The sequence below is a fragment of the Coffea eugenioides genome, chromosome 10 (genome assembly GCF_003713205.1).
Source record: "Coffea eugenioides isolate CCC68of chromosome 10, Ceug_1.0, whole genome shotgun sequence".
NCBI lineage: Eukaryota > Viridiplantae > Streptophyta > Magnoliopsida > Gentianales > Rubiaceae > Coffea > Coffea eugenioides.
In genome coordinates, this window is record NC_040044.1 from 5,198,152 (window position 1) to 5,215,726 (window position 17,575).

The window sequence follows — 17,575 nt, forward strand, 5'->3', positions numbered from 1 at the left end:
CTAGTTCGGCATTGTTGTCCATTCTTCTGGGAAAGTAGGGAGAGATGATTTCTTCTTTTTATTTCCTTTAATCTTTTGTTATTTTGATTTTTTGATTTATGTTTAGATTATGGGATCTTTGATGATTTTTTCATATGTTGCTTAGTTTTAATCAGTATTAAAGCTAGTTCTCCATTTTAGTTTTGTCAAATTACTTGCGGATTATGAGGGGGTCTCTCATGCATGTTTTAGGGCAGTGCTGTGGACTGTGGCTTGTAAGCTGTAAATCATAAACAGAGGACTTTGCGTTTAGGAGGGGGGGAAATGGTAACAGCCCTTTTCTAAAAAAGGAGAGAGGGGGGTGGGGGGTGGGGAGGGAAGGCCGGAAGGGAGAAGGAAAAAACATGGGAAATTCTGGCTCTCATGGATCAAGAAAGCCTCACAACAGTAAACAAGTCGGGAAACAATGAAATGGAAGAAGGAAAAATTACTACTAACTATGGTAAATTAACAGCGAGCTTTGCTGGAAATTGCTGGAAAGCATTTTGTAGCATTATATCATGGGAATGATTCCTTTGCAGTAAGATTGTCATTAAATCATTTTTTTTAGAGAAAAAAAAAAGAGGGAAAACATCATTAAGTACCACCCTTGATCCATGAATGGTATAATCATCTGGATACCAGTCTGGACTTGAATCAACGTCTTTATGTGCCACACGGTCAATAATTAATTTCTTAGCATTTAGGCAATATCTGGATTTTTGAGTTGAAAAAAAAAAAAGAAATAAAAGGGGGTTATCCATTGCGAATAAATCTAGCATTTGTTGTAGTACATTTTTCTTTCTCGGTTATTTAACTCATATCCTCAATGACTAGACAACAAAAAGCGGTGCTGACTTGTTTTCGGAAGCATTCACTTCAATTCAACTGTTAAATATTCCCATCTGCAATTGCATGCCAACTTGTGAATTAAATGTCACCTTCTGGGGTTTTCCGTATTTGCTGGACAGCTCAAATTAATCAATGTAACCTGCTTAATCTACATATTCCGTTCAGGGTTTGATTAGCAAGCAATTAATCAGTAGAACTTATTAGTTTATACTTTTAATGTTTAGAGTTCAATTACTTAAAATGATTTGTAGTCCTCACTGCAAGAGCTGTGATTATGAACACAAACAGTAGCATTCACCTGATTCCGAAATTCATTGTACATTCTAAGGTTTTGTAGTTGATTAAACACTCCCTTAATATGCCATTAAACGTCAATAAGCATATAAAAAGTCTAATTCTCCACAAAAAAAAAAGGCTTATAGCATCTTTAGTACGTATTTTCTAATGTTATATAGATAGCTAAAAACTAAACACAATTAGTAACCCCGTTTAACCATGGGTTGAATGTATTACAGCATGTAGACTTCTTGTTTTGCTCCGTCTATTGCTATTTTTCTTGATGCCTGAACAATTGGAATTCCAAGAAGAAATGGATTATAAGCTTCGTACTTGAGTCGACATAAGACCTTGGCACGACATGATTAATTAAGACCAAAAATTGATCATTAACAAAGTTTTAGCTGCTCAAGTAATATCGACGAGTAACTAGTTCGCCATTCAACTTTGCATATTATTTTTTGGTTTATAACTAATTTACACCGTGAATTTACATTATATTTTCAATTTAATTTGTACCCTAAACTTTAATTTTGAACATTTTACATCATAACCTCTTGGATTTGTTCCATTTTCCTTCCAATCAATAATGACATTCGCTTGAACTAGAGGGCCATATCCACAACGCGCTTTGTTTTGTATGATTGATGGGGATTGTGAGATTTTAACATGTTCAAATATGTTAAATAACTAAAAATTAAACATTTGAATTAATTCAGTGATATTGAATTTCTCAGGCAAAACTTGTTCCTAAAAATAAATGATTAATTATTCACTTATCATTTAATATGATACACACTCAAATATATTAGATTTACTATTTAACAATTCAACAACTTAATCAATTTAAATTTCAAATTTCAGTTTTTATCAAATGCACTCGAGAGTATATATTGTGTATATAGTCCTTTTTATTAGTTTTAGTGACAAATGTTGTCAATTGAATATAAGTAGAATAAAAGAGAGGTTAAGAAGTGAAGTGTTCAGAACTAAAATTTATGGTGTAAAATAATTCAGGGGCGTACAGTAGAATTAGTACTTGTATATATTTTTACAATAAATTCTTCGGAAAGATTTCTTACTAGTCTAATCTCTCAAATTTTATGGCATCAACAGTCAACAGATGGAGGAGATATTTTATCATGGCTTGATGAAGGTGGCAGAATGCAGGAGAGAAGAATAACTCTTCTATCCGTCCGTAACAATTTCCGAGGTTTCTACATAGATTTGTGAATGACGAAGTTTACGTTGCCCGATTGATTTGATTGAGGGTTGATCATCATACTCTAATGCTAAGATGCTGTACAGCTGCTCCTGGCTGCCACTGGAAATAGTCAGAGCCCATGATTGGCCTGCTGCACTTTTCTCCGTATCCTGTTGTACGAAGTTCGAAAACTCTCTGCATAATTTTTGGCAGTTGAGGGGTACGAACGTCGATGATTCTGATCACCTCATCGGCTGTTCCATCGTCCTCTTCACAAAAAAATCTCCAGGGGTCCCCGACCCATATCCACATCCGGGAAAAAAGGGCAAAACGAATAACTCATGACACCTATGAAATTACTTTTTACTTTTTTTTTTTGTCTTTAACCAGTCGATTAAAACAGGTGTAAAACTCAATTCTACTAGTTGAAACGTTCATTATTCTTTCAGTTCTTTGATTTTCCATGTGGGAGGAGATATAGTAGTAGGATAAACAAGGTTAGAAGTACAATCTTATGCTTTAAAAGCAAGAGTTCAAATCAAATATTGTGGCGAATTATGAACACAATCCATTTAGGAAATTTTTTCTGTATTTGCTGAAAAAAAAATGTAAGCATGTTTGGTCGCAAAATAAGTAATTACTAGGGGTGTAAGTGAGTCTAATCAAACTAAACACGTTAATATTTAAGTTTGGTTTAATTATTTTAACGAACTTAAAATTTCAAGCCTAGCTCATTTATTTGTTAAACCGAGTTCATATGAGTTTTTATCGAGTTCGAGTAACTTGAAATTTTTATAGGTAAAATATAATTTTATATTAATCGAACCAAGATCGAGTCGAGTTTGAAAATTTATCGAACATACAACATTGTTCGAATTTTATTTGATTATTTGGCAAAGTAAGTTCGAATGAACTCTCACAAAGCCTAGTTTGATTCAGTTTCGAATAGTTTAGTTCATCGTTCAACCTCTAATAATGCAAGTAGGTATAATAGCACATTTTAAAATATTTGTTTTATTTTTTTGGGGGTCAGAGAAGATATATAATGCAATGTTGTGCTGTTAGGACTAAATAGGCGATGAGCAAGTAAATTGGACTTAAACACATGATGGGAGAAGCTTTTATTTCGTTTTCCCCATAGGCAAAAACAGAGTAAATAACATATAATTCCATGGCTTTTTTGTTGCAATATGCATAAAGATGAGTAAGATACACTACAACAAAAAAGGGATTTGGCGAGGAACAAAAGTCCACACCAAAAGTTCTGACTTCCTCGCCAATTAATTTCAGCGAGAAAAATGCTTCCTCGCCAAGTTTCTTGCTAGATGCTCGTCGCTAAAAGTTAATAGCGAGGATGCTGCTGCCTTTCTCTCTAATGGAACAGATCAATAGCCAGGGTTGACCTCCTCGCTAATAGCTCGAATACTATGGCGAGAAAAACTTTCCTCTCCATTAAAGTCAAAAACTCCCCACAAAAACCAGTAGTTCCTTGCAAATAGTCAAGGTGTTTTGCTAGGAAAATAGCACATCCTCACCAATAGTATAGAATTAGCAAGGAGTCTTTTGACAAATCTGCAATCCCCCGTGTACCAGTAAAATATTTTTGGCTAGGAAAGTTTCCTCTCTAATAAGCGAAAATTGATTCTTACCTAACTGTTCGGTGGGAAAACGTTCCTCTCCAATGTTGTTGTGAACAATTTTTAATCCCATTTTAGCATGCTAATCTTAATTCTCTGAGCAAATTACTGGGTTTTATTAGAAAATTTAGCTGTAAATAGATTCAATTTGGCTTCTCGTGTGTCTGTTGTACATTTTCCAGGTTCTTATAAGTATCAAATTGTTTGGCAAAAATTTTTTTTTTTAATGAATCATGACCAACGTAGCTGCTTATTAAACTTAAACTCATAAGTCCTAGTATTTGACAGCGGAATATCACTTGGTGCCAACAACCCCCTTTTGCTACTTCGATAAACATTCAATAAAAAACATACAAAAGCTTTGGTTAGCTAAAAATAACTGCTAGCAAAGTAATACATCAACATCCAGCTCTTTCAACATCTTGAGCCATACAATAGGAAGTGCTTGAAATCAATTGGCAATCCAAATTTTTTTTTTAACTCATTAACCATCCAAGAAATCACAACTTCAATAAGTCATTACAAAAGAAGATTTCATCAAGAGAACACCATCATGCCCCAGACAAAAAGGAGAAGCGGAAAAAAAATATAACAGAGAGAGAGTTAAACTAGTCATATGGACACATATTTGTCACCTCAGTATTTCCGATTCCTGAATTCAGTCCAATTATCTTGGAACTCTATCTGGCAATCCATCGAACATTTTTTGAATGACAAAATGCTGTTGCAACCTTCTGATGAAGACTTCAAAGGTTCTATAACTCTATACAGAGTCATCTTTTTCAAAGGATCACATGCTGCAAAATGTACTCTACGAGCTTTACTTGATCTTCCTCCCCTATAAATTTTCTGATTCCAATCTGCCTAAGATGTTCAACAAAGCGTATTGGAAAAACTATTTGGAAATGCAGATTCCAAGTCCTTGTATATACAAAAGTCCTCCTTACGCAACTTTACATATTGAGAAGATCAAAAACTGCGCAATACTTGAAATTAGTGAGAATATATCCAAAAGAAACAAAATATTAATACCTAAAATGGGAACTGCAGTACACAAAAAGCACCTAAACCCAAATGGCGCATGTTGAAATAGACCAAGCTTAGTTCAAATGCAGAAATTCCTAGTACAATGGAACTGCAACTTCAACTTCAGTAAATTGCAAGCCGGTATTATGATTCTATGAATCCTGAAATCACCCCTAAGTCCTCTTGCCTCCAACACTAAGTATGTACACAAAGGCTGACCTGTTCTATACACTTGTAGGTAAATTTAGATCAGACAGCATTCAATAGAACTACCTTGATTTGGCTCCATATCAGCACTACTGCTCTTTAAATCTAACTTGATTAAGCTGCACAAAAAGGGAAGATTAGATTAGATGGAGAAATTTTACTGATTGCATATAAAAATAAGGGCTAAAACCAACTAGGAAAAGCAGAGAAGTTAACCTCAACCGACCAGGAAACAAGATGCAAAAGTCAGAGGTTGTTAGCTTAAACGTCAACCAATCGAAAAATGCAATCTTTGATTTTAAATACATAACCCACATAAGTTATCTTCACAGAGTCCAGAAGCATGGTTGGAACTCAATTTTCCTAAAATTGTGAGGAAAATAATGCAATCTTAGAAATCTAACACAAATAATGGTAATAAAAACACACAAGAAGGGTATGAAGACTTACAAAATGGCACCAAAATATAGATCTAACAACATTTGAAGCAAATGGATGAAGCATTGAAGTTGTTCTGAGATTTTCTGATAGCAATAAAACCTAAGCTCCTTCACGTTTAGCAATTCTTAGGAGATGGACAGGAGGTGGGTCTTCTTTTTCAGTAATTCCTCAGAGGTCTCTTTCCCGTTTAGCAATTCCTGCATCTGTTCTTCTATTTCTGGAGTAAAAACCACCAATCTTGGCCCTTGAGAGAAGAACAAATGCGTGCTTCTCAATTGAGAGAGATAAGAGAGGACTAGCCTTCTATGTATATATAATAGTATTATCCCTCAGCCTCTAATGAGCCTTTGAATTTTGACAGAAGGACGTTGCGGGAAAAATAAAATTCTTGGAGGGAATAAAACGTGTGTCCTAAATTCTGATTTAAGTGTTGTAGTTAAAAGTTTCTAAGAATTGGAGTATATTATATAATATATAGAATGAATATTGAGTATTAGAAGTATATAATTTGAAAGAAATCATGTATGAGAAAATGAAACTAACGAAACATGTGCAATCATATTTATAATTTTTAAGTTCACAATTCATAGATATAGTAACAAATAATGTAATTCATGTGCAATCAATATAATTAGTTTGTTAATTAAGGTTATAATTGTCATATATAAAGTATTTGGGACAGTTTGAAAAATATATAGAAATTTGGGACTACTTATAATATATTCAAAATGTATTTTGATTAGACTAGACAACTTGTTTTTCTTGTTGTTAATCCAAATTCAATTATGGAACAACATACATGGAAAAGTTGACTTTATATGTGTATAAATCATTTTATTAATAAAATAGTTAAACACAATACATTTATTTAACTATGATTTAGTGATTGATTATTACATCATTATTTTATATAATATGATAAGTAAATATTACATATATAATAAAATGTTTCAAATATATTTTAATTGATAGAAAAATTGGTATACGTACAATAAGCAAATAATTAAAGAAAATTTTCAGAGTAGAATTTTGTGCTAAAAAAGTGTATTTTGGGTTCAAATTTATAATCCACCACTTATCCACTTAGAATCAGCAAAAATATTAATTCATTTCTAAAAACTCTAAACCATATTAATTTATTATAATAAAAACACAAAACACTAGCTCCATGTGATAACCTATAGCAAAGATCATCTATCCACTTTAGTAAAATATATGAGTCAAATTTAAAGATTCATCAAATTTTCTAGGTTTGAAATTGGGGTGAGTTATTTACATGGATTTAAAGCCCTCTGAATATAGTTTACAACGCAACAAACAACACTCAATTTCGAGTTTTCTACACAAAGATATGGTCAAAATACTAAAATTGCTACTTAATATTTTAAAAAATAGTAGTATCGTATTAGAATCGTAGGATCGTATGATCTAGATCATGATCTTATTGATCTTGTTAATTTAATGCTAATTTTTTATCCTACTTACGATTTGGATCGTTAGCCATAATTCGGATCGTAGGATCGTAGATCACGATCCTAACAACTATGGTTTTAGTTAAATGTTTTTAAGAATTGGAGTATATTATATAGTATATAGAATGAATATTGCGTATTAAAAGTATATAATTTGAAAGAAACCATGTATGAGAAAAATGAAACTAATGAAAATATTATCAATAAACAGCTTCAACGAATTAACTAAGTTTGATAAATTTGCATTTAATTTTTAGATAGAAGTTTGTTGTGTGATATGTAATTGCCATTTCTTGAAATTATTCTTCACTCTTATATCTTTGCTAAGCTTCAAAGAACTTAGCTATGCATAAAATAGAATGAAAGGGATGCTTTCAAGTGTGCTAGTCAGTAAATATTTATATTATATCTGTGCTAATACATGTCCATGTGTATAATTCAAAAGTTTTATGTATTTCATATATGAATATTTTTTTTCAAGTAACTGTATAAAACACTTATATATAAGTGCTAATAATTACATGATGTGATTTTAACTATTCTAAAGTTTTATATATGAGGCTAAAGAAAAAAATTCGTATGGATGTCGTATAATCTATGAAAATCATAGTAAATTACTTGTAATTCCAGTTCCTCAACTTTTAAATCTATTTGTATTGTGACTTTGAACTATATGTGTTATTTTGCTGAACTCATATTTGTGTGACGAACTTTTGATTGTAGTTTATAAAAAGAATTTCGTGTAATAAGCGCTTCACAGTGCCTATCCATTTATTCTTGAATTTGTTACAAAAGTATGTAATTTTTTTGTTAAGAAAAAAGTCTTGTGTAATAGGCTTAATCTCTCCTCAATTACAAAATTGATTGAAATAATGTACTTTAGAAGTTTCATTGAGTATTACTAATTGTAAAATGCTCCATTTTTATTATTCCGATACCAGTACAACAATTGTGACTTTGAACTATATGTGTTATTTTGCTAAACTCATTTTTCTATGATGAAATTTTAATTGCAGTTTATAAAAAGAATTTCGTGTAACAAGTGCTTCACAGTGCCTATCCATTTATTCTTGAAGTATTACAAAAGTATACAATTCATTTATTAAGAAAAAAGTCTTGTGTAATAGGCTTAATCTCTCCTCAATTACAAAATTGATTGAAATAAAGTACTTTAGAAGTTTCATTGAGTATTAATAATTGTAAACCACTCCAATTGTTCTAATACCAACATAATAAGTGTGACTTTGAACTATATTCCAATTTTGTCAAATACCAATGCATATATAGATTATTTAATTATTTAATATTATTTGTGATATTATTTCTCCTTGTTTAAGTGACAAGATTCAAAAGTTCTCCCTCCGACTTAATATTAGAGTCATTTTTTGGGAATCCAAGTTTATATGAAGACATGGTAATCATTATGTTTAGATGAGGTGACATTGATGAATTTTCATATATATATATCCTTTGAATTCAAAATATATTTTTGATAGATGTGTATTGAAATTAAAAAAAATGCTTTTTCAAATAACAAGATTGAAAAACATGTATGAAATAGTGACTCAAATTTTGGAACATCAATAAAGTGAAAATATTACAACAACTACGAACAAATGGAGTACATAACAACCATTTCATGAAACTTGAAGTTCTTCGATAGAGTTGTGAAAGTTAATGAGCCAAGTGTAACACTCTTCCCATACTTGCATTGTTTTGCTGGTCGATATAAAATTCAAAACCTACAAATGTGCTTGGTTTAAAGTATTTGGTCTATATGAATCTCCAAGTTTCAAAAATCATGGGCAATTCTATTATATATTCTTAGACTTTCCCACTTTCATTACATGGATTAATAAAAAAGATAAAATGCAAAAATTGAAACTAAAAAAAACAACAAGCATAAACTAGGATGGAAAAAGGGATGTGTGATATTTAATCATGATTCAGCACCCATGACCAAAAGTTGAAGTCATTACTTCCAAAACTATATGAACACCAGCCGTGCTTTTCCAAAATAACTAGTGTTTATAACAACCCTCTAAAACAAACTTTAGCTTCCAAAAGGTCTTGTCACCTACTGCATCCCAACCAAGCCACCTGAACATTTTAAACACTTTCACAATGCCTTCTAGACTGCAACCCATTTCCAAATTCTCAATGTTAACCTGCACTAGAAAAATCACATATTAACAAGTTAAATTCAATTCAAAGCAGAAAATTAACTGCAAGCATTTTTAGAATTGAATTACAAAACTTCTATCAAGAAGACAAATTGCCACATGGAGTAAGGAAAACACATACCATTACACCTTTTAAACAAAAATAAGCTTAGCTCTACCACATCCAAAACAAGCCAAACTACAAAAACAATTCAAGCTCAAATGGCCCCTTCCAGATTGCGCAGTCTATTTCCATCCAAAATCTCCAAAATGAACCTGCAAAACAAATATTTAATGTAAGAGATTCTCCAAACATAATGAAATTTTTACTAAAACCATTGTGCCTCAACTACATTTCTCAGTAATAAAACTTCTAATGTATTTGGCTACCCATATATTGCTTTCCAAAATCACATATAGCTTGCATCACATCCATTCATCATTTTGTCATAGTGTATTACCAGAAATAATAGAGGATAGCCTCTATGCATTCATATTATTTGAGATTCGTATTGATATCATCGCATAGAAGTATAAATTGGTGACATCATAAACTAAAATTGTTTGAAAGAATGATGATACAACTAGATATTTTAGCTACTAACCAGCATTCAAAATTTAGAATATCTTACCTTCTTAATTTATAAAATTAGCTATTGGCATTAGCTATAGTCCTGCTTTTCGCTTCTGCCATCAACCAATCTATTAACTCTTATAGGCACTGAAGTTGAGCTTGTTGTTCCTCAATTTTAGAATGTGCAGCCTCCAGTTGTGACTTTTGCTCAGCAATGATGCTCTCCATTTGTCTATTGTTGCTGCCATTGGTTCCCCTAATATACTACCTTCGAGATGGAGGTTTGACTCCACGAGGTTTCCCATAGATAAAACTGGAATTTTTTCGGCAAACTTTTTCAACTATCTTAACCTCAGACATTGGTGGCTCATTTTCAGAGATAGGTTGATTTTTCAAATTAATCATTTCTTGCTGCAAGATATAAAATTTTTGCCATAGTATAAGCTCTCAACTTAAAATATTTTTTCTTTAGCAAGACAGGAGGACCATCCATTTCTATTTCTGTATGCGATATCAAACAAATCAATAAGACCAGGTTTCTCATTTCTCTCTAGATTGGTCTAACAAAATAAGCAACATATGAACACATGAATATGTTTGAAAATTTTCATTTTGACTGGATTTAAGAACTTCTGACCCCAAAGTCACAGCAAATTGGTAATATAGGACACGAGTTTATTATTTCATGACGTTTTTGAGGAAAAGACTTAGATCCCAACTTGTGCACACACTCCAGATTTGCACGATTTAGTGCATTAGTTCTTGAACGAGTCTAATGTACAAGGTATAATCTTGTCAAGAGCTTACTTCTCAATGCATGAACCATTTTAACAAAAAGTAGTGCATAGATATTTACTTATCTCCCAATCCTTATTGTCAAAGATATTGTCACAGATCCAAACCCAATTATTCCTTCTCTCAAGAAAGTGGACAGGAGGATTGGGCCTTGCATTTGCATCTCCCCATACTTTTTGTAATGTTGGTGACATTTGCTCCTAAAATTTCCATATAGTCGTCCAAATTGATTCTTAACAGCATCTTGAACATGCGGCTTTGTCCAATCCAAATAAAATGTGTCCTGCAAAATTTACAAAAATAAGTTTAGAAAATTGTAAATGATATGAAATGAATTAAATGTATCATACCACTACACGTTCATAAAGATCTTCCTTGGCTGACTTGTCCATGGCTGTCCAATTCTGTACTCGTACTGGTGCATCATTTCTTCTTTCTAGCTCTTCCTCATGTTCACGTGCATAATTAAAAACTAATTTCTCAAACTGTTCAACTAAATTATTGGTGAAAAAAGATTTACTTACAGCATAAATGGTTGCAATTCATCACAGTTGTCAAGAACATACCAGTGGACCATATTATATTGATCCCTTGTCAAAGTGCCACACGTAGGCAATCCAATTGGAAAATTTTATGGGAAAATATGGATAACCTGTCATGAGCTGGATTTTCTCCATCATAATACCTATTTGGTTCATTGAATTTTGTCTCAATGCCATCAAGATATAAGGAGCAGAAAGTTAAACTTTCATTGACGGTGGCCTAAGTAACCAATCTTGTTTCTCAATGACTGGTAATCTATTTCATCATTGCAGCAGGGGCATGCCATTTTTCCCTTGGTCACCCAACCAGATAAGTGTCCATAAGCAGGAAAGTCGCTTATAGTCCACATAAGTGCTGCATGCAGAAAGGAAGCTTTGTTCAATCATAGAATCATATGTCCGAACACCTTTGAACAATTCCAATAGTTCATCAATTAAAGCTTGCAAAAACACATCAATATCCATTCTTGGTGACCGACGACCTAGCATGTGTAGTGACAAGAAGAAATAAGGCTCCCTTTTTGATATCCATGGTGGCATATTATAGTTTATGAGCACCACTAGCCATATACTATAGGAGTTACACAAGGGTTGAAACCATTACTTGACAATGCAAGACGAACATTTTGACCATCTTCAGCAAACCATGGAAATTTCTTGTCAAACTCTTTCCATGATTCACCATCTACTGGATGACTTAAGACCCTTATTTCTTCAACTCATTTTTCCTTGCATCATCTCATATAAGATGCTATTTTTCTTGATAGAAATAGTCTCTGCAGTCTTGGCTACAAAGGAAAGTAGCAAACAATCTTCTGAGGAACTTTTTTACCTTTGCCATCATTTATTTTCCATCTAGACTGCAAGCATTTTGGACAATGATTCAATCCTTCATATACCTTCCGAAAGAGAACACAGTCATACTTGCATGCATGAATCGGGTCACATCCTAACCCAATGTCCCCCAATAATTTTCTTGAATCATAGTAAGAGGATGAAAGCAAGTTATCATCAGGGTAGGAATCCTTTAATAGTTGAAGAAGCATGGTAAAAGATTTATTACTCCATCGATTGAGTACCTTTAAATGTAGCAATTTTACAACAAAAAGAAATATTGAAGACTTTTTGCAACTAGGATATAAGGCTCTCTTAGCATCTTTAAATATTCTATCAAAATTTTCCAATTCATCTTCTTTTGTAAAAGATACCTCCTCATTGCTCCCACCGTTTGATTCTTCTTCATTAAAGGTCTCCCAATAGATGTCTTCTAAAATTTCTTGCATTTCGGCATCATTTACTTCTGCATTGTTAGCATTAATTTCATGCTCATTATCACGACATGAATGAACATTGGAATTTTCATTAGGCAGAGTTTCCCCATGAAATTTCCAATATGTATAAGTACTATCCATCCCCTTATATAACAGATGATTCTCAACAACATGAACAGAGTAGTACTTCACATTTCTACATTTTCTGCATGGACATCTAATCTTTGGTTTATCACCTTTGTGCTGTTTTGCCATTTTCAAAAATTTCTTTAGTCCATTCCTATATTCATCACACCATCTATAAGCCAGGAACATCCAACTCTTATCCATTTTCCTCCTGTGATATATGAACTACATGCTACACCAAGGTGCAAGTTTAGATGGCAAGCCTTCCCAGAAGAATCGTGTTGGAAAAATAACACTGAAATTCAAAGACATGATAATTATAAAGAACTAGTTAAATAAAGCAAAATATGTCCATAACCCAACAAAAACATATGCATTCACAATATCACAAGTCAGACCCGAATACTGGCAGCTTTCTTCAAATGAAGCACATTTAATTTTAATTTGAATCAATAGAAATCAAATTTGAGCATTGTAATGCACTTACCATGAAGGATTGCTCAAGAAGATTAATAAAGTGTTAGTATTCAAACTCTTTATGCTTCCTGCATCCAATATTCCCCAGTCATTGAATAATATGTTGATTAACAATAATTGTAGTGAGCTTTGAGAGCATTAGAATGGGTTCCTTTATTACTTTTTAGAAAAAAAAAAATGAAACCAGTTATATATTTTTAAGTTTTGGGAACAAAGCCAACATAAATCTCTCGCCAAAAAAAGGCACTGGGTCTGATTTGTAAGGTGATAGTATTTGAACTCTTTATGCTTCCTACATCTTGATCCAACCAATCATTGAATATTATACTAATCAACAATATTAGTACTAAGCCTTGAGATTAATGTTGTTGTGTAAAGTGCTGATAGTCAAATCGTAATGCCTTCTGCATCTAAGTTCAGCCAACTTTAAGGACCACAAACATACACAGATTGACAAAAGATCCTATAATCAATAAGGTATGCACCAGAACAAATGCAATTTCAATCCAAATACTGGTTGGCAATGAATTACTGGGTGAATGTAATTAGCTAAAAAATCTACATATCGTCTCATTTTCATGATCCAATTAGTGCTATTCAATACTCATTTTAGTAGTGCACTATTCTAAATCTTGAAGATATCATTGGATGTTACTAGTAAAACAAAACTACTATTACTCAAAATGACTTCAATGAGGAATGGAATTTTTTATTTCTATGCTTTCAGTAGTTGAAGAATAATGGCCTTTACTTACGATAAGGCCAAAACTATAAATTGTCCAAAAGCACAATAGCTAATGGTACGAAAGTATTGTTATCTTCTATGATACAACAGACCATAATTTAACCACTTATTCAACAAAAGCATACCACGTTAAGGACACAACTCCTATACAAGTTAAGAAGGATTAGGGATATAAAATCATACAAGCAAAAAATGGTTACAAAGGTAATGGACATGCTTCTACCATAAAGAAGCAAAAAATAAGAATCCTGATAAACATGCCAAATGTATTAAAAGAAGTGAATAACTCAAATGTTATAAAGATGAACATGGAGGATGATAGGTAGCAAAGAAAACTCAATCAGATTCTTATGGCAAAGAAGAAGAAGACGACGAAGAGGAAGAAAAAGCGCACCTGATTACAAATTGTTGAGAGAGAGAATTCAGAGAAATTAAAAGGGAAAGAGAATGAAATCAACGAACTTGGTGGCATTTATCTTCCCGCATCTGCACTTTACTCTTCTATTTCTTCTTTTTCTTTTCCTTTTTTTAAGGCCTCTTAACTCTTAAAACTACAACGTTTGGTTGTATTTTTATTTTGGCAAGAATAGAACCACTTCTTGCTATTGGTCAAATAGAGATCGGCGAGAACCTGCCTTCACTAAGTGCTGTACATCAGCGTGGAACTACATGAATTCTCACTAATACCAAAAAGTCTTGGCGCCACTATGACTAGAATTTGGAGGGAAGCTTCCCGCCTTCCTTTTTGGCGAGGATATTAAGCGAGGAAAGTCATAGTGCTAGCAAAAGTCAAGCTGTCTCCAACATTTGGTGAGGATATGCTCTGTTCCTCGTCATCCACACATTAACAGCGTCGAGTTGTCTGCTCCTCGTAAAAAATTTTGTAGCTAATTCCCTTTTTTGTTGTAGTGATAGGTAGGGAGAGGTAAGAGTGATGCATTGATTTTTTTTTTTTTTTTATTTGGTCACAAAAGAGTCCAAGAGAAACAGCTTGGCTTAATTTCTCTTTTGCAATCTTCAAAAAAAAAAAAAAAAATTCAACTCAATGCAAAAAGGTCGTTGATGATTTAAATGTTAATACATGTTGATAATTGTCTTCAAATCATTATGCATGTATATATGTATCACTCTTCATCCACCCTTCAGATTTATGTGCAACAACCAACATACCTATCCTACGTACCCAACTCCTCTCCTCAACCAATACAAACTAGTGATGCCTGTAAGCTTTCTCTAACTGAGTTTTGAAGTTTGAGTATTTGCTTAATTTTTTTTTTAATCCAAAGTCCTTCATCTCTCATCTATAGTCAATAGATTAACTTTCCAGCGAAATTTTAAGAGCTACTATACTAAGGTGAAAAGATCACCACAATTGTCCGTCTTCCATTTGAGAAATACTCTCAATTTGTGAGTGTACATTTCAATCCAAATATTTTATCGCTTTTATTAGCACATATCCTTTAGCTGCTTAGATTTCCTCTTGTACTGACTTGATTTTTTATAACTGATCTGTGCGCAGCAATTGCCCATCTTCGATTTTATTTGATTATCGAAATGCAAATTGAAGGCTATAATAATATCCTAGCCAGAAATTAGTTTCATCTAAATTCAGTCATGAGGTATATATAATACGATTAAGAAGCTCAATACGATCTGTTAAAATCATTTATTGATATATCAATTTTTTTTAACTGCACTTCCATAGGTGTTGGACCGTAAACTCGTACAATAGATATGTGTTTTTTTTTCTCTTTTGTCAGCATTATTCCTTTTTTAACTGCAAATTACTTTCGAGTTAAAATCTAACGTCACAAGCTGATTATTATTCTGTCGCCAAGTGTACATTAGAACACCTCATTCACCGACAATATAAATTGGTTTACTTCACCATTTAATGAATTTGTGTGCTTCCTATAGTAAATTCTAATTACAAATTTTTGTATCTTAGCAAATGCTATGGAAAAAATCAAGAAAACCCTCATTACCACAATGAATTGTCCACAAAATGACAAAATTAATTATATAGGACATCATTGTGGTAATACACAAACTTCTTAACATTTATAGCTTACGTTAAATATTTTTTTTTCGCAGGTAAAATTAAAAAAATGTTGAAGTTTGCCGAGATAGTCAGGGAAAGAATGGCCTCATTTTTCTACCGGCTCTTCCTGCGGGCATCGAGGGCACCTTCATCAATCTGCTCACAGAGCCCCGAAGCACCAAACCACCACGATGGATGAGCACATTGGGCTTGCCTGCGCGTTGTGCTCGTCGCAGCATAGGGACGCAAGAGTGGAAGAATTTTCCATTCATCCATGGTTAAATCATGCAATTTTTTCCCGCCCCTTACGCCACGCTCTAAGATCATCCTTCTTATGGCTCTCTTCTTCATCCGTGCTGTTGTGTTCACTCTCTAGAAGCAGCGATCTTTTAGACACCGAGAGTGGTGTCCACATATGCAGCGCGGACGATCCATTGCCATGGAAAGAATTGACCGCGGAATGATTCCTCATCCAGAAGACCATTAGAGAAGATGGTTTACTGTTCATGGACCTCGTTACCATGGACAACTCTCCGCGAGCTACTCCAACACAACCAAGGAGGAGGGTCAGTTAACACTAGGGGACGAAGGTACTAATGCAGAGACAAAATAGGGGAAAGATGATAAGAATTAGGGAAGGCGAGCATTCATGGAGGAAGATGGTTGCGGTGCTTCTTTACCTGAGGTTCCTCGAGGAAAAAGGCTAAGAATGGGATGGCACTTGCCCATTTGGAATATCCAACAAGTCTTCTTGTTGGCTTAGATATCCTGCAACGTTGAAGAACTATTTAATTGGTTCACTATTTTTTTTTTGGGAAAAAAAAAAGGATATCTCAGCACATTATAATTATCTCTAGGTCATAATATGGTGAAGTAAAAGAAAGACACAATTGAAGAATATGAGACTTTCGTCGAAAGCTCTTCTTAATGTAAGGAAGGTGGTGGGGATTGTACCTCAGGAATCTTCCCATAAGCACCCTATTCCATTCTCAGCCATTTCTTCCGAGCCCTTTAAGACATAATATTATTTTATCTCGTTAGTTCAATTTTTAATCCATAAAATGTGGCAAGTATCAAGTATGGATTTTATATACAGAGTCAATATTTGGAAAAAGTTTACCAACCATCCCTGACGTTTATGTTTGTTTTTGAATTTACACCAACCTTTCTGTTGAGATGAAAGTTGAAAGTTAAAAAGTACTCATATTAGATAAGTAAACTAATATACCCTATCAATTACTTTATCACTGAGAAACAAATTTTGTATTGATTTCTATCTGTGTTTTCTTCCTCAAAGCATATTCCAAAATCCTTCAAGACAAAAGTCCTAATTATTCCTAAAGTAGAAATTCATGCTTGTACAACCTACAAATTGTGCTATTTTCTTTTAGTTGATAGCATTGAAGAATTAGTTATTTCATTTTCTTACAAACTCTTAAATAGGAGGACAGATAATCATAAAATTTCTACATAGGAAAAAATAATTAAAATTCCTCCTGATGACCTCAAAGTGTGCCACAAAGTTAAAATAATTAAAAGTTTCCAAAAAAAGAAAATTAGATTACCAACTATTTTGGAGATTGCAATATTGTTTTGGACAGTTTTTTTTTTTTTTTTTGTCATTACTGGGCCAAACACATAGCATCCGATCCTCAGTCCCCTTAAGGAGTTCCCTTACCGGACCTTACCCTAAAAATTTGACATTTGTA

The 17,575-nt window shown here is 33.1% G+C and overlaps 1 long non-coding RNA gene across 2 annotated transcripts; it reads right to left on the minus strand.

Annotated features, from left to right (window-relative positions):
• Window positions 1-4,590: 4,590 nt before the first annotated feature.
• On the minus strand, window positions 4,591-5,841 carry LOC113750870. Of its 2 annotated transcripts, XR_003464674.1 has the most exons (3): window positions 5,671-5,841; window positions 5,287-5,339; window positions 4,591-4,963 (listed from the first exon to the last, which is right to left on the minus strand). It is a non-coding gene; the product is annotated as an uncharacterized LOC113750870 (long non-coding RNA). The 2 variants fall into 2 exon arrangements; XR_003464673.1 differs by lacking the exon at window positions 4,591-4,963 and having other exon boundaries at window positions 5,072-5,339.
• Between the last annotated feature and the right edge of the window lie 11,734 nt (window positions 5,842-17,575).